The sequence below is a fragment of the Lycorma delicatula genome, chromosome 10 (genome assembly GCF_047948215.1).
Source record: "Lycorma delicatula isolate Av1 chromosome 10, ASM4794821v1, whole genome shotgun sequence".
Classification (NCBI taxonomy): domain Eukaryota; kingdom Metazoa; phylum Arthropoda; class Insecta; order Hemiptera; family Fulgoridae; genus Lycorma; species Lycorma delicatula.
In genome coordinates, this window is record NC_134464.1 from 105,677,734 (window position 1) to 105,701,391 (window position 23,658).

A 23,658-nucleotide genomic window follows, 5' to 3' on the forward strand; every position below is an offset into this window, starting at 1 on the left:
ACGATCTAGTATTCAAATCCGTGTAACAATAACTGGCTTTACTAGGATTTGAACGCTGGAACTCTCGACTTCCAAATCAGCTGATTTGGAAAGACGCGTTCACCACTAGACCAACCCGGTGGGTTACAATATGCGTTCTACTCACATCGACCCAAACTCCAATATTTGTTTCGTGTAAAGATTGTTCGTGAATTACCTGGGAGTTAGTTGTCGACCGCAGTCGTGTATTTTATATAAAAGATACTACAAAGATACTACAACGCGACAATTTACAGACAACAATAGAATGTGTACATTACTAGCGTGGCCATGAACGACACAGGTTCGTCAACTTTAAGGAGACAAATTTCCCAGCGGTCTTTACTTTAGAGATCTCGCTCGTATATTCTTTATTTGTTTTTTAGAAAAGTTTAGTTTATTTTAAATCACCTTGCTTTTTTCTGTTTTAATTCGTTTTTTACAATCTTTATCTCATTTCGATATATTTTTTTTATTGTATGTCCTTACTAATTTGTAAGGACAAATTTCATCATTTTAGATGATTATATAATCATTAAATGAACATATATGTATACAGGAAGGTTCTATAAGAGGAGTAAATAACAAATGAGAAAGATTTTTTTTCAAATTACGTCGTCTGCATAAATGATTTTAATATATATATATATATATATATATATGCATTTTTTACGACTTTTCAAAGAAAAGTACGGTATTACTTTCGGTCACACCGTGAGATTTCGATGAAATTGAATTGTCTTTACGTTTTAGGTATGCGAAGTACGAAAATACCATTCATGTATAAAATTTTGTGACTTGAAAATTTCAAAAATATTTGAGTTACGCTCAATTGTTTCAAAACATTTGAAAATGTTGTGATCCAAAAATCTCGTAAACTACTAGATTAATTTCATCGAAATTTAGTTATGCTGTAGCAGTCATTATGAAGTACGGTTTAATCTTCCTTCAGTTACGCTCAATTTAAGGTCAACAGTAGACCACATAACCTCAATTTGAAGTTATGTTGACTTTGTATTGATGTGTTTATCATACGCGCTTCATTCGAGACAGTGGTGAGTGAGTTTAAACTTTTTGCTTGTTGTGTGTGTTGGGTCTACTCGTTATTTTTAATTATTTCATCAAATTCCGATTATAGTAATTTATTTTTTTTATAAGCAGAAAATATATGTTAATATTAATTTTTTTAAAAAATACCTCTTTTCATATTTTAATTTAATTTATGTTTTGTGTATTTCTTGCACCAAAAAATTATACAAAAAACATTATACAATATAAAATAACGAAAAGTCGGTCTTCTTGCGTAGAACTGCTAAAGAATTTTTTTTTTTTAATATAGCCAAAGTTTGTAGACCAGTAGACATCATTCTAACCCACCGGGTTGGTCTAGTAGTGAACGCGCCTTCCTAAATCAGCTGATTTGGAAGTTGAGAGTTCCAGCGTTCAACTCCTATTAAAGTCAGTTATTTTTATACGGATTTGAATACTAGATCGTGGATACCGGTGTTCTTTGTTGGTTGGATTTCAATTAACCACACAACTCAGGAATAGTCGAACTGAGACTGTAAAAGACTTCACTTCATTTACACTCATACATATAGCATCCTCTGAAGTATTATCTGAAAGGTAATTACCGGAGGCTAAACAGGAAAAAAGTCTTACATCATTCTGATTTTCAAATTATTTTCACAGAAAACTTCAACAAATTTGGTTTGAAAATTTCTATTGATGTATCCTCAGTGAAAAAGGTATTCTAAATGAAAAACGATTTGAAAGATTTTTTTGTTTTTATATTTTCAATGATTGTTCGTGTATAAAGTAGAGGCAAAAAATAAGAAATATTTCTGCACTTCAAGGGAGAGCCTTAACTCACGAATTTATTAAAATCGTTTATAATTTATTAATAATTTAATATTACAATTTAAATAGCCATTTACTTCAACCGAATTCGTAATTTATAGAAAAAATATAATATTTTATCTTTAAATTATTAATGCGTTTTTTAACGTCAGAATATCCTTATATTTCATTGTTTTTAATGAACAGACGCAGCTGGCTGCGATGTAAATATTTTAAGTATTTTTCTCTGCAGTAAATAGCTTAAATTTACAAACGTAATATTAAGTTAAAGGTATACATTCGGTGTCACTATAAATCACAATTTTCAAAAATTTATCTTCTCCTTCACATAAATAACATACATCCTCCAGAAATATTACTCCCAATTAATTGTTACTCTTATCTTAAACCAACTGTCGTTAACAAAAATATTTGTTAAAAATGGCCAACATAAGATAGCATCAGACTCGTATAACGTATTAAAAAATATATATTATTTTTACGAATGAGTATATTTAGAATTTATAACACCTATTCAACCCAAAAATATTGTAACTGTTGAATCAGAAAGAAAAATTAAGAATATAGATAGGCATGAATGAAGATTGAACGAACATTTCGATTTTTTTATTTTAAATTGTTTTTTCATATTAATGCATATAAAAAAAGTTTTAAAAAATCGATTAAATATTTTACAAAATCAAAATTTACCAATAAATAATACCGGTTTCAAAATAAAAACTAGTGCAATAATGTTATATTAAAATCTCAAATATATTTTTTGTTAATAAATTTTCCAATATTTTATACGTGGAAAATGTAAATTCGTATTACGTAAAAGTATTCTTTAAATCCTGAGATTTAATTATTAGGCTAATGTAACTTATAGATTTTCGACTGAACTCAAATATACAACTCATTTGACTTTTATTTTTTATCGTTTTCCCTCTAGAACGACTCGATATGGTGCGCTTTCAATCTTTTATATGACTATTGAAGCATTTCTTTCTTTTTCTGCATCCGTGACCTTAGCAAGATAAATTATATATATATTTTTTTATATAAAAATATATCAGCAGGAAACTAAAAGTTTCTTCTTCATCATGTTATCTTTTTATCGTAAATCAACACTTTCTTTGACATCAGTTTAGAATTATTTGATATATATATATATATATATATATATATATATATAATATATTATGTATATATTTTAATTTTATATATATACATTCCTTATTATAATATATATATAGAATTGTTTGAGATATATATATATGCTAACAAATAATATTCAACCCAAGCAACAAGCAATGTTGCTTTGGTTGAATATTATTTGTTAGTCTGTAGTACTTAAATGATTTCAAGTAAATAATGACCTTTAAACTATAGAAGTGTTAAATAAATTAAAAGTTACATTTAAATTTTCTTTTATTTATTTTTTTTACCTTAATAAGCTTACGTAGCAAATTTATTTTTTGCAAAAATAAACTTCAAAAATAGTTTTTTAATATTTATATTCATAATATTCATTTTACCTTTAATACTATAAAATATTTATACGTTGTAATATAGTATAAATATGATGTAAAATTCGTTAGGATAAAGCTGCCTATGCATGTACAAATTACAAGCTTTGTTGAGAAACCTCAATATCTCAAGTTTTATTAAAATCATTTTATTATCATTTCTTTAAAATTGAAATTGAAAATTTAATTTATACATAAATATAAATGAGTTTATATTTTTTTATACAGTATATATATATATATATATTTGTGTGTGTGTGTGTGTGTGTGTGTGTGTGTGTGTACACACACACAACTGATATGTTCAATCATATAAACCATTGATTCCCAAAGTGATACAGGTGGACCCCCAGAGGTCCATGGGAGACTCGACGGGGGTCTACGTTGGCGTGACAAAAAAATGGGGGTTCACAATTCGTAAGCGGGGTCCACGAAAATTCATGTGGTTTCGATAGTGAAGAACTAAAATGTTGGCTTGACTTTGCGTATCGATCTAGGCAGATAATGTTTTGAGAAGCTCAGCGACTGTTACTTGTAAAAACTTGCAAATTCCATATTCAGTACAACGAACGTGTCGAGACTTGCAAAGCGCCGTCGCTGCCGTCACTGCCGCCGCCGCCGCCGTCCGCAACGCTTGTTCAGACGTGCAAAGGGACGAAATACGACTTGTGGTGTGTGTGCTAGCAATCTTGCATGAACTTGTTTGATTCTTCACTAGTAATAAACGTTACTCATTTGTTTCCGGAATTTCGAAAAGAAAAGTAAAGTGAATAGATGTTAGCGTTTGCCAGTGTCGGAAAAATTTGAAGTACTTATCTGCAGGGGGTCCACTGGAGCTAGTACACTAGCTGCAGGGGGTCCACCGGAACCAGCAAAATTTTGAAAGTGGTCTATGAGAAAATTAAGTTTGTGAACCTCTGATATAAACATTAGTTCCAAAATTTATTGTTTACGTATTATTGTATGTTGGTTTTGTTTATTATCAACTCCAAAAACATCTTGAATATACGATTTGAAAGTTTTCCTGCAAACGTTTAAATTTTAAAATTTGTTGTTTCTCCCTCAAAACTTTAGCAGTACCTTTATATTTCAAATGAATGTTTAAAATAAGATTATTTGCATTATAAATTTAGAACAATTCTGTCTGCTAGAAGGAAAGTATGGTAATCAGTCAAAAATGTTTGGTGTGGGTTTCTTTGCAATTTTCGACGTTTCATGACCCAGAACGCCAAAAAGCAAAAAAAAATCAGGATAATATTCGTACGTATGTATGTACGTACGTGTGTTGTCGTGTTTGAAGCTTAATAACTATTAACTGAATAAACCGATTTTGATGAAATTTTGTACAGAGATTCGGGCAAATGGGGCAATTTGTTGATAAAACTTTGGGGTCAATGTATCCAGGAAGTGAAGGAGTTTTTTGAGGATCAATTTTCTTAAAATTTTGCAAACATAACCTACTTTATTTTAAGCTCAATACATGCGTGCATGCTTATTTTGCCATTTTTTTTTTTAATTTCCCCTTCCTCCAAAATCGAAAAAAGCTCTCTTTTTTATTTATTGCTTATTTTTAAACCGAATACTTTTTTAATATCTTCCTAAGGGTATTTGTAATGCAAGAGACCAAAAAAAATACCTATACTACAATATTGGGGTGAGGGAGCCGATAAAAGTTTAAAAATATAGAGTTTTTTAATTTTTCAAATTTTTTGGTTTTTAAAAAGTTTAAAATAAACTTTTAGTAATATTACAATAAAATTTCGTCATATTTCACCTCCCATCATCATAAAGGTTGTAATTTTTGTAATGGAATTCTTTTTAGTCTCTACCATTTAACATGTTAACGTAAAAAAATCAAATTTACTTGGAAGTTTTGGATCGTAACGGAGCAGAAAAAAAGATAAATGAAGATGAAATTGGGTGAGGGGTAAAGAGAAAAAGCTTAAATTTTGTGATGTTTCGTAATGTTCAGTTTTTAATGTTTCATTTGTGTTCATTTATATATATATATATATATATATATATTTTTTTTTTGTTTGGGGGCGAAAAACGCCTATATATATATATATATATAGTCAAATCTAGCAATAACGAAGCATTGCCGGGTCAGCTAGTTTATAAGTAATTACTTCTCTTCTTTAACTTGACGTGCATTTTCTTCAACAGTTGTATTCCACCTTTCTTTCATATCTTGTAACCAATCTTGTTAATAATATGGACATCTTTTTAATTGCTGATTAAATGAATTAACACGAACCACTAGTTTAAACCATTAACATTATTATGTTAATGCAAATAGTAAAGCCGAATGTTATTACATTCGGCTTTAGTATTTGCAGCCTTAACGGTTAAATGAGTAGCTCCCCGTTTTTCTTTTTCGTTTGGTAAGCTCTTGCCTTCTACATCTTGCAAATTAGCAGTGATCTGCATTGTCATAGATTGCAGTTTTTTCAGGTTGTGATTATAATTTCTGGAACAAACCTTTTTTCATAATATTCAATTTGTGTTTGTGCGTGAATAAATATCTTAGAGCGTTTTCTACCAATATTTTCATTAAATCCAACATTTCTTTTCCGTTTACATCTAACAATAAAATTTGACAAACTAACAATAAGACTAACAATAAGAATTTTTTTGAAGTTCCTACTATTCTTTGGATAAGGACCTAAAACTTATCGAAGTAAACTTTTTTGATATCACCAACCAGTGACCCAGAAGGTGTAAAAAATGGGGGTTTGAAGATAAAAAATATCATACCTCCCTTTGCAGGCACAGTATCAAATCGGTTTAAAGTGGTCGTTAGTCCTTTAAATATTACCTAAAACTTTGTCTGAAACAATTTTTGATATGACCAACCCTTACGGCAAGGGATGTTGAAAATATTGTTGAAATTGTTAGAAGATTAGCTTGTCGTATGCTAAAAATGTAAAACTTTTATTCGCATGCAACCATTGTGGTATTGAGAAAATTTTAAATTTTTCTTAATTTTAAGGTGGAATTCTTTTTTATCCCCTTCTTAGCACCGGTGAAATATACTTCCGCCTTCCGGTGTGCCGAAAGGGATTTTTTTTTTCTAATGGCCCTTGACCAAATTAATAAGTGTTGGTGTTACTCTTATAAGCCATTTTTTTTAAATTGCCATTAGTCATTATTTAAAATTGAGATTTTATTTTTACTACTGAAACTAATTCTTGTGCTTTTAAAAGATTTCATTTAAATTAGCGATTTTATTTTTAAAATTGGAATTCAACTCTTCTTTTAATATTCATTATTAAAAATAGATATTTTATTTTTAAAATAGAAAACCAACTATTCTTTTAATGAATAAATTTAATTTAAAGTAAATATTTCATTTTTAGAACTAATTACCAACTCTTCCCCTTTCCCTAGTCATTTAAAATATGCAATAACCGGTGAGAATGGGCTTAATATGCAAATGCATATAATCCGGACTCAAATTATCAGCAATAAATGCAGATTATTCTGAGAAATTTCTTAGATTCAGTTTATTGATTACCGATTTCCAAAAAATATCTTGTTGTTTTAGTGGTGGGAGATTGATGATTATTTTATAGATTTATTATGATAAATTAATCATCAACCTGATTTGGAGCTTGTGTGGGGGAATATGAGATGGAACGTTTCTAGGATGTAAAAAATGAGCTACCTGACTGGGATTCAAACCTGGGACCTTTCAGAAAAAATTTTTTTTTAAAAGAAATACTATTACTTCATCAGGGAGGTTGAAAATTATATTTTATTCAACTTGTTACTTATTGAAATTAAATCTTTTCAAAATTTTGTTTGGCATAGTTTTTTTAATAATTAGCTGAATGCACTGTAATTTTTATTTTGAAATCAGTATCCTAGTAACCAAACAACTGATTCTCATTTTATTTAAATAATTTTAATTCATTTAAACATGTTTTTCATTTACATAAAGATAGTTAAAAAATGCTTACCGTAATTGATGAAAATTAATGTTAGCGAATTAACTACATAAATTTAAATGAATTTAATTAAATATGGTTGTGTTATACATATTAAAATGGAAATATTGTACACTCTGAGAACAAATTGAATTTCTACAAGAATGGTAAAAATTTTTTAAATCTGAAACACAGTTATACAGAAAAAAGGAGTAAGGGGAAAATGTCAAGAATAAAAGAGAAATTTTCTGAACTAAAATTACAATTAATATCCAAAAGGAAAATTTCAGTATTATATCTTATTGAAGAGAAACTGGACAGATAAATAGATATTATTTTTAGTCTATATTAATAAGAATAGAGAATAATAAATAATATATAGTACTCTTATTTTTACTCAAAAACATACAACATATGGTAAGTTATAAAATTTTTATATTTTTTCTGTATTTTACAAGACTTTTTCACGTGTCCTTTGATACTAATGTAAGTAAAGACAATCATCTCATCTCATTTATTTTTTGTAATTTTAAAACATTGTAGTGTAAACTAATAACCAATGAAAATGTTACAATATATATATATATATTAACGTTTTGATTAAAAATATAAGATATTTGTTTTAACTAATATTTTATACAAAAGCTACTTAAATTTTTATTTCAGTGAACTGAATTGAATTAAAATGTAACAGAAGATTTTAATTAAAATAAATAAACTTTTAAACCGATCAGAACATAAAAATACATTTTATAGATAAAAACATAGTTGTATTTAAAGACCATATTAATTAATTAAATATAAACACATAAAATGTTACAATAAAATACAAAAGTATTTTTAGTTAGGCACAGTTTGATTTTATCAGTGACAGCATTGTTATTCACTGGAGTTTCAGCTGAAGTTATAGCAATACAATTTTTATCCAGTACTTTTTTTGATTTATGCAGTAAAAATAGGGAAACCAATGATGACACTCTTTAGATTTTAGAACTATGATTTATGGATCTTCACACATTATCCTACTTTAAAAATTAATAGATAGATACATTAAAGAACAATGAACAAAGTTCAGAAAAAAAATCACTTTTTAATTAAAAAAGTTAAAAATCATCCGTGCTTTAATATAAGGTCCTTAATAATAAAATCACTCAACTTTAAAAAATTTGGAGGTTCAAAGATTCAATGAAGAATTAAAAATGGTCTAAAATAACTCTGACTTGATAATTAGAAATAGTTTGTGGAATTGGCATCAGATGTATTATTTCCAATCTGAATATTCTGTATTTGCAACAAAAAAAAATCAGTAATGAATATATTTCAGTAACTTGGCTAATAAAAACTTGCAAAACTATAAATTATAATTAACATTTATTATTGCATATTTGTATTTCAAACTAAAGCATTAATTTTGATAACATAAATTTACAGTGTTGTTAGAATAACACTATATTATGTAAACCGTTACCTATAATATTATGACATTTGCATGTAATTCTGTTTTATAGACAGGATAAACATTAGCTTATACACACAACCTTTTTTTTACTAAATTGTGTCTTTGTAAGTAGTAATATATATGAAACTTACATCTGGATATTAATTTTATGTTGCAGATGCAAAACAGAAAAAAAGAAGAAAAATGGAATGAGTGAACACAAAACATAGAATACAAATACAAGAAACATAACACACCACATACCATAACACATAATACATAACATACATCTAGAATACATAAGATTTTGATTAGTAGAGGGTATAAGGTTAGTTACCCTACTAAGCCTATGATTAGATTAGTAGGGTAATAGGGTATAGGATTAGTAGATGAAATTGTGTAGGTCAAAATTATAGGTAGCGATTTCATATCCGTAACCAGTAAGGTTTATGGAAATGTAATTGCTACCTATGCTACCTTGCTTAGCCGCACACGCCCATAGGAATAATAATACAGGCTGTACATCCTGTCTGATCTGGAAAAACAGCCTGTTTTACGGTTCCTATGACCGAACCGAGTCCTTAGGAATGGAATATACACCTTCCAGATTCCGTCTGGGAAAATGACAGTTGAACTGTTCCTATTAGTGTGTTATGCGGTATATAACCTCACGGGATTAGTACAAGCAACTTGGTATATCCGAAAGGATTGGGTGATTGGGGATAACAGGTTAGGTGAAAATTAAATCTGGTGTAAATTCAAAATGGTTAGGGTATAATCATCCTCCCTCGTTGTTGAAGTGTACTAATCTCCCGGCTTTGTTCGGGGAGACTTTTTGAGTCTTGGAGACTCTTGAGTCTTGGAGAAAGGCGTAGGTTAAAGTGGGGTAGGAAAATTTTCGCTTACTATTCAGAAAATAGCGCGTTTTTTTCAGAATAGGTTTTTTACATTTTCAGGTGAAACACAGATGAAGAAACTATTTTCAATTAAACCCATCTGACTAAAAAGATGAAATTAGAAGATGTGAGAAATTATGAAGATTAAATCCTGCTGACTAAAAAGATGAAATAAGAAGATGTGAGAAATTATGAAGATAAATGCAGCCGACTAAAAAGATGAAGTTAGAAGATGTGAGAAATTATGAAGATTAAATGCAGCCGACTAAAAAGATGAAGTTAGAAGTTGTGAGAAATTATGAAGATAAATGCAGCCGACTAAAAAGATGAAGTTAGAAGATGTTAAAAATTATGAAGATTAAATGCAGCCGACTAAAAAGCTGAAATTAGAAGTTGTGAGAAATTATGAAGATAAATGCAGCCGACTAAAAGATGAAGTTAGAAGATGTGAGAAATTATGAAGATTACTTTCATGACAGATGAGAATTAGAAAAGAAAATAAATGTAAGCGCTTTCTTGTCTTAGTTTACAGATTCTATTTCTAAGATATTTAAAATTATCTAAAAATGTTATTCTCTTTATACAGGTATGTAGTTTTTATGTTCATAAATACAAATGAGTAATTAATTTTAAATGAAAACAATTATTCTGCTGAAATATTTATCATAGTACTGATATGATAAAATTATTCTATTTATCTGTCCAGATATTTTCTCAGTTTTCAATAAGATATGAGTTAATAAAGGGCATATTGATTTTTAATTTCTCTTAACAGTTATTAATTTTATTTTGAATAGTTTTTGTTTCTTTTGATAATGATAAATGCGGTGGAATTGTTGTTCCTGAATCATTTATCAATAAATTCCTTAATAGTGAAAGTTGTTGTCTTTAGTCCACAGACAGACTTAGAATTTTTAACATTTCTTTCAACTGTTTATCTTCTGTCGGTAAATTTGAAAATATGTGAAAACCAGTGAATGACTGAAGATGTGGTTGTTTCTACCGATATTACATTATCACTACATAGGTAAGACAAATTATTTGTTTTATTCTTTTTAATTCAGTAAGGCTTAATTTAATACATTACAATATAAGAAAAGTATGGTACATTATTTTAAAATCTAAAAAACTGTTTATCTATGCTGTAACATAGAATTCTCTATCTTGAACAATCTTCAATTATTTTTAGTTGTGGTCTTGTTGGTCTGCTGCTGAATTCTAGCGGCAATATCAATATTAAGAAATTTACACAACTATTTTTTAACATGACTGAAGGGAATAATCTATCCTAAAAATGGAACATATGCCACAATAGCAAAAAGATTATGAGGATTTTCTCATATAAATTAAATACTTATAGTATGTGTTTACAACGTTACATGTAATTTTTTATCTTCCACTACAATTCTTGGATGATCTCTCCATCCATCTTTCTGCAGGTTGTCATTCAAAAACTTTCTTGAGCAAATAGTTCTTACTCGTCCTCATTAAATGTCCATACAAAGTCAGTAGTTTCTGCTCGATTTTGTTCTTAAACTGTCACTTTTCACTTTCATTCTTTTACAAAATTGAACATTCAGTGAAATCAGAATATTCTAAAAGGACCTACACTAAATTTCAGAATTGAAATTGAAAATAATAAACTGACATGTAAATTTTACACATGCAGATAAAAATCGTGAATTAAATTATATAAATTTAAAAGAAATAATATATTAGTTCAAGAAACAGAACACAAATTACATTTAAAATTCTGGATACTCAAATTCCATAGTGGATGGGTTTTCTAACAAAGTTTTATGACAATTGCCACTAACAATGATGTGTATTACTGAGGCTGAACTACATTTTAATACTGAAAAAACTTATATACCAATATTTCCAAACATTATTCAGGAAGCAAATCTGTGATATAACTACTATTTTATAAAAATAAGCTGAAGTTTTCCCAAAAAAAATTTCTCGGTTTCAGCAAATAATATATTTATTTTATAAATTAAATGCAATTATATGAAAACATTTTTATAAACCATTTTTTTTTATCATACTAAATGATACTCCATTTCATAAAGAATTTCATGTAATACCGTAGCGGTAACAAACAGCCATTCGTTCCATTAGGTCGTGCAGTCGTCATGAAAGAAACTTATGAAACTATGGCATCAATATTATAAGCGATAAAATACAAAGAGCATACGGGCAAGTTTGCAGCGATCTGAAATTTGTTTCGTTACTTCTTGTTTTACGAAATATTGTTTTCTTTGTCTTTGGAATAGTCGTGATACAAAACGTCATTACCAAGTAAAGAACTGGCGATTGTGAAAGAACTTTGTGGCCGGTGAAAAGAATGTAAAGCTTTTACCATTAAGAGTGGTAAAATCACACTGTCACCACTTCACATAAAACTCGGACTCATGAAACATTTTATAAAGGCACTAGACAAAGATGAACAAGGATTTAATCATTTAAAGATAATTTTTCCTGAATTGAGTGGTGGTAAGCTCAAGGAGAGTATATTTATTGGTCTGAAAATCAAGAAACTCTACTTTAGGACTCGACTTTAAACGATAAACTTAGCGAATGTGAACTAGCGCATGGAAGAAGTTGTTGGTTTTTAGGCGATAAAAAGAGATTAAAACTGTTAAGCTGTTAGAAAACTACAAACGTTTAGGATGTAGGTTGTCATTAAAAATTAATTTCATACATTTCCACCTAGACTCTTTTCCCGAAAATTTGCGCTCTTGCAGCGATGAGCAAGGAGATCGTTTCCCCCAGGATATTCTGACCGTGTAGCATCGACACAACGGAAGATGGGATCCTGGAATTATGAGTGACTAATGTTGGTGTTTGTTTAGAGAAACTGATCGAACATCGTACAAGCGAAAATGTTTGTCAAAATATTTTAAAAATTAAGGCAAGACAATTCCAGTGATTTAAAATTTTAAAAACTGTTTTTTTTTTAACATATTAACAATGATTTAAATTTTTAGAAACTGTTATTTTACAATTAATTAAACTAAAATTAATTAAGTTAAACGTCTGGAAAAGATTTTTGAAAGTATATGTTTGGAGCGTCGCTTTATATGAAAGTGAAACTTGGACGATCTGAGTACATGAGAAGAAAAGATTAGAAGCTTTTGAAATGCGGTGCTAGAGTAGAATGTTAAAAATCAGAGGGGTGGATAAAGTGACAAATGAAGAGGTATTGCGGCAAATCGACGAAGAAAGAAGCATTTGGAAAAATGCTTCGAAGACATCCTCGAATAGTCGCTTTAATATTGGAGGGACAGGTAGAAGGAAAACATTGTGCAGGCAGGCAAAACGTTTGTAATATGTAAAATAAATTGTTAGGAATGTAGAATGTATGCCGAAATGAAACGACTAGTACTATATTAAATCAAATTTAATTTGCTTTAATCAAATTTTAAATCGATGCACATAAATAATATTTTTTTCTTAAATAATTCATTTATTAGTAAATAAATCGTATGCATCTAAAATCTGAGATGTGAGGTGTGCATTTTTTGAATTCAGCACTCCAAAATTAGTTAAAATCAACATGTACGACCCCAGATAAACGGAAGAGTTTTTTTTTAATAATATTATCGTTTATTTGAAAATATTTTTTTTATTTGTTAGTTGTTGAGTGATGAATTGTTACACTGTACAGTGTAATGATATGTTTGTTACATTATCATAATTATGCGAGCTCTGTGACGGAATGGTAGCGTCTCGTTCTTTCATCTGGACGTCCCAGGTTCGAAACTTGATCAAGCATGGCATTCTTCACGCGCTACAAACTTAATTTTTTATTTAGTAACGGTAAGAGAGCAGTTATCTGGTTGTTACTAAATAAATAAGCGGTAGAAGAAATAGCTATCGGTATTCAGGAATACGACTCGACATAAACGGTGGACAAACTAATGAACGATAGGAAGAGCAGCCTTCCTGAAGATGAACAAACACCTCGCTAATAAAACCTTAGACTTATACTTGGGATTCCATGTACACTGTTTTCTAGATCCGTTTTGCAATGTAAACAGGTAGGTATATTAGACAAACTACAGATGAAAGTTGGATGTTGAGATGTGGATTTACTATATGTAGTTTTTAATAAAATAAAAACTATTTCAAACGTATTCAGTGAGTAAAATATTCAATTTTTCGTCTATTATATAAGAAAAAATCTCTCAGAAATAACCCAGTAATAATGACAGAAATCTCAGCGACCGATATGGTTGTACATCCGTTGAATTGCTAACACTAACTTCCTTGTGGAGATATCTCCCGAGTAGGAAAGATAAATAGTTACTCTGATACTGAAAGTAATATTATTTGATGAATATAAATCATAACAAAATTTATTTAAAAAATCACAACAGCTGTTGTGGTTCACATTACCTTCCTCTGATGTTAGCAAAAAGAATAGTAGAGCTAAAGGTGCATTATAACAGAAAGATAAATAAATACAAAAACCAAAAGAGATGAAATACATAAAGATAGAGCAACAGTAGGGAGTGTAAACAAATACCAGTAATACAGTTATCGAAAAAGGTTGCAGCTATTTTAAAAAAATTCATATCTCAGAAACTATTAGAGATAATCAGGCATTTGCCAACCCAAAAAGTTTTTTGCATACCTTAGAATGTTTCAATATGCGCTGTGTCGGTCGCTCTGCAAACATCCAACCGATAATTGACTTCTGTCCAGGCTGGATAATGTCAGGAGTAACTATGGTAATAGCAGCGGTAATCCGTGGTCTTAAACGTTGTATTTTACACTAAAGATAACGTTGTCAACGTATCCCCGTAGAAAAACGTTTATGATTATCAAATCTGGGATTCTCGGAAATCCAAAGGACAGGACCGGCCCTACCGATCAAACTGTTAGGGAATCTTTTGTTGAGAGCGCGTCGAACGCGTAGGTTAAATCGTGGGGCGCATCATCTTGTTGAAAAATTACAGCACCGTTATCTTCTTGTTCGATTTGGTCAAGTTGCGGGAAAATGAACAGTTATAGCAAGTTTAAATGAACTTGTGATAGTAAGCGAGTCGTTACTCGTTACAAACAGTTCATAGAGCATCGTTACTCTGTCAAAATAATAACTGAACAAATAAGAGTATGATCATAACATGATTCGTATCAGCAGTATGGGTTTAAGCCCACCCACTGACTGACTCATACCGTACATTATAACATTAGCGTTAAATAATAAATAGTAGTTAGTCTGCATTTTATTATGTTATTTTACTTGAAAAATTAATTTCTGAACTCAATAACAGATTTAAAAATCGTTGGCGGCACAACATCTTTCATATGAATATGCCAAACACTCTATTAAAGCTGATTTAGAAAAAATGTCACCGACACGATGATTCTGGAAGACCAGATAGAACAGCTAAATCATTCAGATGCGATGGATGAAGATTCCATTTGGATGGACTTCGACATGAGAACAACGAAAAATTCCTGTGTGTCCACAGTTGCTGCCAGTATCGTATCGATGCGCAATATATTGAAGAAAGGCTACTCAATAGGATAGATGATTCAATTCGTTGGTGGCGTAAACGGGCGATTTTATACCCGGAACTCGCTAATTTAGCAAAAATATATTTGTCTGTTATGGCTACATCAGTACCAATGGGAAGAGTTTTCTCCAAATCAGGACAAATATAATCCGAAAGACATGCATCGTTAAAACCGAAAAGAATGGAAAAACTTTTATTTTTAAACGTCAACGGAAGATTGAAATTCTATTTTTGTATTGTGATCGTGATGTATCAGTTCAGTTGTAATTTGTTCAATGTGCATTCACAATTTTTCGTGCAATATTTGTAGTTATAAACAATCTTTTATGAAAATTTTACTCGATTCAAGATTCAAAAATTATCAATTTATCACAAGTGAGTCAATAATACCTTTTTTTTTAATATTGTTCTTCAGAATGTAAACTAAATAATAGTTATGAATAAAAAGACATTAAAAAATCAGTGGAGTGAATGAATCGATTATTTGTTTCATTGTAATTTAAATTTTGTTAGAATAGTAAAAACTGTCTTTTTTTTAAAAATTCTGTACGATGTAATTTATACCAACCGTTCTTTGTATAACGTAGTACTTGTACGTATGAAACGGGTAAACTACCATACATTACCATACATTACGAGTAACGAATATACAGTAACGGGTATCCAACTACCAGGTCTGCCCCTAGCCCGCGGGAATTCATAAACTAGTGTTAACTTCCACCCGGGTGGATACCCCTATATCTGCCCCCGAGTCTTTATTATCAGCGAGTGAGGAGGTCGAAGGAAAAAGACCCGGCTCCATCTACCGGCCTGACTTCCTGCCCACCTCTTGAGTATCTGTCATGGACGGAGATACAGCGGGTATCCGACTGGAAAATACCGAATACATACGTCTACTAAATGTATTCTTATTGTTACAGCACGAGTGGGAAGGCAAAAAATCTGATGTTAACCGAGCCAAGGTGTTTTGCCAACTGCACAAACCTAAATTGTCATAAGGTTTTAGCCAGAAAAATTAAAAAAATACTGTAATGACTATAGCCCCTAATAAAAGAAATATTATAAGATCTGATGGTCTGTAACTTTATCAAAATTATTGCTACAAGAATGCCAAGAATATTTTCGAGTTCTATGTATTTTTCTTAGTTGCACGGCACATCAAATAACACTGGTAAAGTGGCATTGAAATATCTCTGGCACTTAGCGTGATTGTTAAATTTTCTTGACTAGTGAAAGACAATTCCATATTTCAGCAACGAATACACTCATACACTGAGGGATAAATTTGTCTCTCATTTTTGTTTTGGCAAGTTACGATCTTTATCGTGGCAGTGAACCTTTTAAATAAATGAATAATATTTAAAGTGTAAAAACGTACTTAAGTGGCCGCTAGTACCTCCACACCATTAAATTCATACTTCTATTCGCCATACCATTTCATACCTTATTCGAATACCATTTCATTCGTACTTCGCACGAATGAAATATGGTATGCGCGCACGCGCTTTAGTTAGAACCATTGAATTAAATAAACAATATTATATGTAAATAGAATGATATATATTTTAAATTGTGCGTGTAAGCTGTGCATCAGAAAAAAAGCCGCGTGACAGGTGAGTGCTTCAACTGGTTGTCACCTTTTTTATGGAGAGAGATGATTCTATAAATTTTTTTTATTGGGTAAAATGTGATTGATTTTTTTTCTTTCTGTTTAAGCTCCGGGAATCACCGTCAGGTATTACTTCAGAAGATGAAATGTACGATTTTAAGTGAAATGTACTCTTGTACAGTCTAATATCGACCATTCTTGAGATGTGTGGTTAATTGAAACCCACCAAAGAACACCGGTATCCACGATATAGTATTCCACTCCATATAAAAGTAACTGCCTTTACTAGGATTTTAACCTTAGAAATCTCGACTTCGAAATCAGCTGATTTGCCAAGACTCATTTACCACTAGACCAACCGGGTGGGTTAATTTTCTTTAATATAAATAATATATTAAAGAAGATTAACTTAAAAACACAATAAAATAATAAAGATTTATTTAATATTAATAATTTTTCTCTCAATTTAAACTTTTATAAAAGTTGACGCAAAATTAAATTAAAACAACTGCCAACAGTTGGCAGTTGTTAAAAAATGTTAATTTAAAAAAATTTTCTTTAGAATTACTTTTATAGTAGAGTAGTATCATTACTATAAATTTATAGTTATTTTAGATTTTAAATAAAATGTTTGTAAACAATTTTTTAGTTTTCCTTCTTTTTCCCATTTGTTTGTAAAATTAGCTGTTTATGCTTTATTAATTAACAATTTTCTTAGTAATATTAGCTGAATAAATTTATGCAAAAGGCGGTCCGTTACAATGTCTGCACAGTATAAGTTTATTTACAGGTTATACAATCTCTAATGAGAGTTATATAATATCACATTTCACGATTAATCATGAATAAAAACTAAAATGTTAATTTTTAATGCAAATTATTATTTTTTTTAAACGCCTATCATTAATTAATTAATAAAATATAAAATTTTGTGTGACTACGATTTGTTAACATATGTGTATACTAAAAAATAAACTACAAGTAGCATTTTTACATTAATTCTATTTCCTGTTATTCCAGGACCCAAATTCAAATCCAATTTATTTATTAGTTATTTGTTTATCTATTCTAGGTTACAGAATAACTGCACAGTGACATGATTCAAAAGTACTCTGCAGTGATGCCAAGGCATCTGTGCACAGTCCAGCGTGTATTTGTAAATGTGTAGTCTTGAACAGAGTCAGGCCAACCACTCCTGACATGTACGGCTAATTGAAACCCAACCACCAAAGAACACCAGTATTCGCAGTCAAATCCATATAAAAACAACTGCCTTTGCAAGGACTCGAACCTTAGTACTCTCGACTTCAAAAATTAGCTGATATTGTGATGACTCGTTAATAGTGTAGATGTTGAAAATTAAATGCATGTGTTATCAGTATTAGCTGTTGCTTAACTGACGGATTTCTTTATAAATGATTAGCCTGAATATAAGGACAAGGAAGGAAAAATAGAGAAAGAAAAAATTACACATTTGGATACTATAGTGACACAAGATGGAAGAGTGCAATGGAAATAAAAGGAAGAATACAATAATGGCAAAGGAAGCCTTCAGAAGAGGAAATTGCTAAGTTGTGAAAGTCTGAACTTAGATTAAGGAAGAGGTTAGCTAAACTCTGGGTATGGAATGTTTTGTTGAATAAAAGTGTAGCATGGACAATAAGGAAAATGGAAAGAAGTCTGCATTGAATCTTTTGAGATGTGGATGGAAAAATGGAGAAAGTAGAATGGACCCGCAAACTGAGAAATGAGGAAGTATTGAACTCAAGATTTAAAGAATAAAGAACTATGCGGGATATGTAGTTACAGGAAGCGGAATCTTGACATGTAAATGGAAGGGCCAGTAGAAAGAGAAATGAAGTGATGAAAGATTCTAATCCAACAAGAAAAAAAAATATATATATATATATATATATATATATAAAAAAGAGCTTAAGAAGATGAAGTTAATAAATGAGGTGAACAAATTATAAACTGCAAGAAGACAAAGGAGAAATCTTGTGAAGAAACATATGGAGACAACGGCAGTGTAAGGAAGCTGCTACCAGGCAAAACAGCAGATGATGAACCTGAATATGGACATGACGAATATTGTTTTTTTATTGATATCTCTACTTGATATTAAAACCACATCAATAATAATATCAGAGAAAATTTATCACTAGAATATTTGTTCTTAAAGGATGATTGTTGTTATTTTTAAACAGCACGTAGTTTCAAAATAAACAATTTTTTAAAAAAATCAGTTAGTTTGTTAAAATATTACGTTAATCCAATCACCACTCGTATATAGAAAAATTTTTTTCTACTGGGAGAAGGTGATTTATTTCTTAGAGTAGGGTACAGTTACGTTTAGTCCTGTTTATCAGTGATCATTATATATAAATACAGAAGTTAACCTCAAAAACATTATTCTCCACAACCATTATTTTTACTACAATTTTGACTAAAAAATTTGTAAAATCAAATCTGGACATTTTTAAGATCTCATTGTTCAAAATAAATAACTCGCTGAAGACATAATACTTTTTTCAGAAAAATATATATTAGCACTTTATGTGATATTTAAAAATTAATTAATTTAGATGGATTTATAAATGAAATTCATTCAAGTGGAACTGGAACTAGTAACAAAAATTTTATATCCACTGTTCACTTACACAGACACACACTATCTCTCAATCGCTCTTTCTTTCTCTCTATAAATGAGTATTTATGTTTGCATATTCATATATATTATGTATATATTTTAACGATGCTTTCCAGTTAACAAGAAATACTTTCACTTACTCATCATAAATAAGTATTTCGTTGGTAGTTTGTTGCCATAACTGTAATTATGAAATAATTTGACCTTTGTACACACATTTTTTTGCTGGAACTCCCTTAATACTTATGAGAAATTAGGAAGACCTTTGTTACATGTCATTTTGTCACATCACTGTCACATTTTTTTTAAAAATTATTCTTTGTAATAATATTGTAGATGATATATTTTAGATTTACTAACCGTATTTCATAATAACTACTATAAAGTTAAGAAATTATAAAAATATGTTATTACCCAAGATTGAATAAAAAAATTTTGCACAAAATATTTTTAACTTATGTATGATTCTCAAAGATTAAAAACACCCTAAATTTATCTCTAACTTAAAAGACTAATTAATTATAAGGTGGTTACCTCTGAAACTCCTGACTTGTTTTAGATTTGATTCAAAGACCTAACTCTTTGTTTTCTTCTACCCTTTCCAGCAGAGGCAGTTGATGTTTTTCTACATGAAATGTCAAACAAGGGAATCGACTATGATGCCAAACAAAGCCAGATGCAACCAGGTTTTAGATTCAAAAGTGATGTGGTTATTTTATTTTTTGAATGTTTGACATATAGTCATGGCTAAATGTATTTTCAAAATTTTATGAAATTTTATAGGAAGGTTTCTTGTAACTAGATAAAATGATGTACATTTAACTATTTTTCTTAAAAAAAATTATTTAAAATTAGTAATCATAAGATTGTATTCAGTTGTCAAGAGAAACTCTGACTGCTAGTCCTCACTTATGGACTAATTTTTTGGTGAATACTCATGTCCATATTACTTTTCAAATATTAATTGTGTATTCTGTTGTTAAAAAGATTGAAAAATACAAAGAATGTAAAAAAAGGAAAAAATAAGGATCTAAAGGTACATCACTTCTTGTCTGTCAACAGACAGTGATATATCTGGCATTCCTAGAAACATTATTTATGATATTGATGATACGGTAATATTACTTTTCAAACTGACAAAACTTTCCACAAAAAATTATAACACAGAATTTATTTTAATTTTTACTTTATTAATTCAAAGGTAGAATATTTCAGATTGCCTGATGACATACCAGACTGATGAGTTAGCATCTATAATTATTAGACATCAATTTAGGGTGGATATATGTTATTGAAGACAAAATATAGATCTCAGCTAAATATAGGAAATGAATCCAGTGTGTCTATTTCTAATATTAAACCTTCCTTTGATAAACTTTGCTCTGAAGTTAGGCCCAAGGAAGTCACTAATAATTATTAAACTTGTTTTTTTTTTTTTTTTTTTTGTATTGATAAGTTAATTATTAAATTACAGTTAATTATTAATCATTAAATGCATGTGCAGTACTGATACAATCCCATTTATAATTGTATTATATCAGTGTAAATGTGTATTTTATTATGTCAGAATGTATTTTGTTTTGCTTTCCTTTCAGTAAATTAATAAACAGCCGTGATATGCTCGTTATCATGACACCCCCCCCCCCCCGCGAAGGGGATGCACTACACAGACTGAGAAACACTGTACTAATACAACATTATCAAGTGTAAGTAATACTAGAGGACCCTGCAGTTCTGTTCATAGAACAACTCTTCATTGCCACATTAATTCTGAAAGTGTGTGTTGTTATATACAAACATGTACACTATTGCCAGCCTAAGTAAGACTGTCTATGAGTGACTTTTATTTTAAAGTACATATAATAAATAATTTATTTGCGTCTGTGCACAAGAATAATTTTTTGCTTACAAAGAACAAAAGTACTTTACAAAGAGCAAAAGTTAACTCATAGGTAAAGTTTTTATTTAAGCTAAAAAATAAAGTATGCTGTAGTTGTTTTTAAAAACTTACAATTTTTTAAAACATTCTATATCATAGATAACAAAATTCATAATTTTAATGGTGTATTCATAAAAACAATTTGTCAGTACAGAAATACAATCTACTCGAATCAATATTTTCTTTAAAATAATTTTATTCAACATTTCTAAAATAATTAATAATTAATAATAAATTTTATATATATATATATAATATATATATTTATATATAAAATATGTTTAAAAAATCATTTTCATACTTAGTTATAATAATTTTAAAATTTAGGTAATTATTTTAAAAATTAAATTACAAGAAATTAAGATAAATGTTGAAAAATTTTAAATCTTGAACGTAGAATAAAATGTATTGTTTCATAAATATTTTCCAGACAGTTTATCAAATACCGTAACTGCAATGCTTGTAGAAATTCTATATTATATTCAACTCACGCTTCTAAACAGCAAAACCATTTCCAAATGTAATAAGTGCACTATTCCAAGAGCTTACTTAGGAAATTAAATAACAAATTGTTTCCGTGTTGCTTCCTTAATTGAACCAATTATACTATTATACTTGAAATAAGAATAGATATTCACCTCTCACTCTAAAGAAATATTATTCTTCTATATGAAGTAGCATCGTTACCTTGTTTTCCACAGGGAGAGGCTGTATACTGAACATTACTACTCTGATTAATGCTTCTTATACATCAGTTATTTCATGCTTAATAACGGTTGCAAAATGTCTGAGATAATAGACCGACAACATAAAGTACCTTCTTTCTGAGGTTAATATATCCCAGAAAGAGAGTATTTATATTAATTTCTATTAAACATTGCATTTTAACAACTACCTCAGTTTTGTAGAAGTTTTTTCCACTTACACCAACAAAAAAATCAATTTAAATATTTTTACTCAGTTTTCATGCAATACAGTCACTATTATTAAGGAAACGTAGAAATAAATGTAAAAATTAGCTTTTTCTGTGTTGTTGTTCATTTGGTTTGTAATGAAAATTATTTTATAAAGAATATTAAAAATTCTGTTAATTGAATTATAATCAATTATAATCTTCTGATCAAACTTTACCAACCAAATTTTATAAATAAAATATTTCTGTTATCCTTGTGTTCAGAGTATGGTGCTACTGTTTTTACCTGGCAACAGCTGACGATGGACTCTTTTAATTAGTTTGAAACATTTATAATGCGGTTAAAAAATGTGTTGAATACAAATAATTATGTTCATTTAATATATCACTGTATTTTTTGTATTTTTACATGTATGTCGTGATATTTAATTGTTTAAATGTCATTAATTTATGGGACATCAAGGTTGTTGTCAATAGTAATGGTTTGGTGATTTATGTCTATGAGGTGGTTAGCTAATGTTGGTGCTACACAGAGCTTTCAAATGTTCATTGTGTCTTTGAAGCTCCATCCTGTTTGACTAATGTAGAACACTGTGCAATTTGAGAAGTTCAATTTACATGTTCAAGGGGCGTTATGTTTGTGTAGTATCAGTGTTCTATGAGTTAATGATTTGTTGTGGTTTGTTTATTATTTTGAAAGCAACACCCAGAATTTTTAAGTTTGTAAGCTATTTTCTTTGTTTGTATATTAATGTGATGTATTTTTTATCTTAGTTTTTATTTTATATATGAGGAGTCAATGAGGTTGTTATAACTTCTACTTTAGAGTACTACCTATATTAGTGTTGAAATCTTTGTGGTTTTAATATGATAGGTGTGGTTTTGAATATGTTTGTGGATCATAAATCTAAAATCGTCTAGAAGCTTGTTTACTGAGGATGATTGCAAAGATGTCTGAAAACATATAAATTATCACTGAATCTAATTTGACTTAGTTTATTTTTTCAAAAGTTTGTAGTTCTAAATAAAATTATTATAACTGAAATGTTCTGATAAAATAAATATTCATAAATTAAATAATTTAATATGTTAGGTATTTTACATGTCAATAACTTTCGATGAAAGTTATTGACATATTCAGAATAATAAAGTCAGAAATAAAATAATAATCTCTTTAGTTAATTTAATATTCTTCATGATACTTCAGTTAATATTTTGCCAAGTAGAACGCATATAACATATATAAGCATTTACAATAAATAATAACTGTTATATAAAATGGCTATCACGTGCAGAGGAAATCACAGTGGTTTAGGAACTACATATATCATAATTTACACTTCCGTATTACCTTCCTTAATGCAATCCTA

General features: G+C 29.4%; 1 long non-coding RNA gene across 1 annotated transcript in view; it reads left to right on the forward strand.

Moving 5' to 3' along the window:
- Positions 1-23,658, forward strand: part of LOC142331592 (uncharacterized) — a 339,524-nt gene that overhangs the window by 290,587 nt on the left and 25,279 nt on the right. The window contains exon 2 of the long non-coding RNA XR_012758054.1: positions 8,932-10,153. This is a non-coding gene — a long non-coding RNA (uncharacterized LOC142331592). The remainder of the gene's footprint in view (positions 1-8,931; positions 10,154-23,658) is intronic.